This window comes from Triticum aestivum, chromosome 2A, assembly GCF_018294505.1.
Source record: "Triticum aestivum cultivar Chinese Spring chromosome 2A, IWGSC CS RefSeq v2.1, whole genome shotgun sequence".
NCBI lineage: Eukaryota > Viridiplantae > Streptophyta > Magnoliopsida > Poales > Poaceae > Triticum > Triticum aestivum.
In genome coordinates this window covers 490,148,902-490,149,784 of record NC_057797.1, presented here as the reverse complement: position 1 = coordinate 490,149,784, position 883 = coordinate 490,148,902, and positions in this window count along the sequence as shown.

Sequence of the window (883 nt, the reverse complement as noted above, 5' to 3'; positions counted from 1 at the left end):
AATATACAAGCCAAGTTCTATAATGAAAGATTCCCACTAGTATATGAAAGTCACAACATAGGAGACTCTCTATCATGAAGATCATGGTGCTACTTTGAAGCACAAGTGTGGTAAAAGGATAGTAGCATTGCCCCTTCTCTCTTTTTCTCTCGTTTTTTATTTTTTTGGGCCTTCTCTTTTTTTATGGCCTCTTTTCTGTTTCTTTTTTTATTTGGGCTTCTTTGGCCTCTTTTTTTTTATTTTTTTTATTTTTTTTATTTTCGTCCGGAGTCTCATCCCGACTTGTGGGGGAATCATGGTCTCCATCATCCTTTCCTCACTGGGACAATGCTCTAATAATGATGATCATCACACTTTTATTTTCTTACAGCTCAAGAATTACAACTCAATACTTACGACAAGATATGACTCTATATGAATGCCTCCGGCGGTGTACCAGGTTGTGCAATGATGCATGAGTGACATGTATGAAAGAATTATGAATGGTGGCTTTGCCACAAATACAATGTCAACTACATGATCATGCAAGCAGTATGACAATGATGAAGCGTGTCATAATAATGGAACGGTGGAAAGTGGCATGGCAATATATCTCGGAATGGCTATGGAAATGCCATAATAGGTAGGTATGGTGGCTGTTTTGAGGAAGGTATATGGTGGGTGTATGATACCGGCGAAAAGGTGCGCGGTATTAGAGAGGCTAGCAAAGGTGGAAGGGTGAGAGTGCGTATAATCCATGGACTCAACATTAGAGTAGAACTAGCAGCCTTCACATCTGTCGACTATATCTTTCGCCATTTCATTTGCTTGTGGCCAATAAAATCCAGCTCGGTATGCTTTAGCCACAATGGTCCGAGAGGACGCATGGTGACCACAGGTCCCC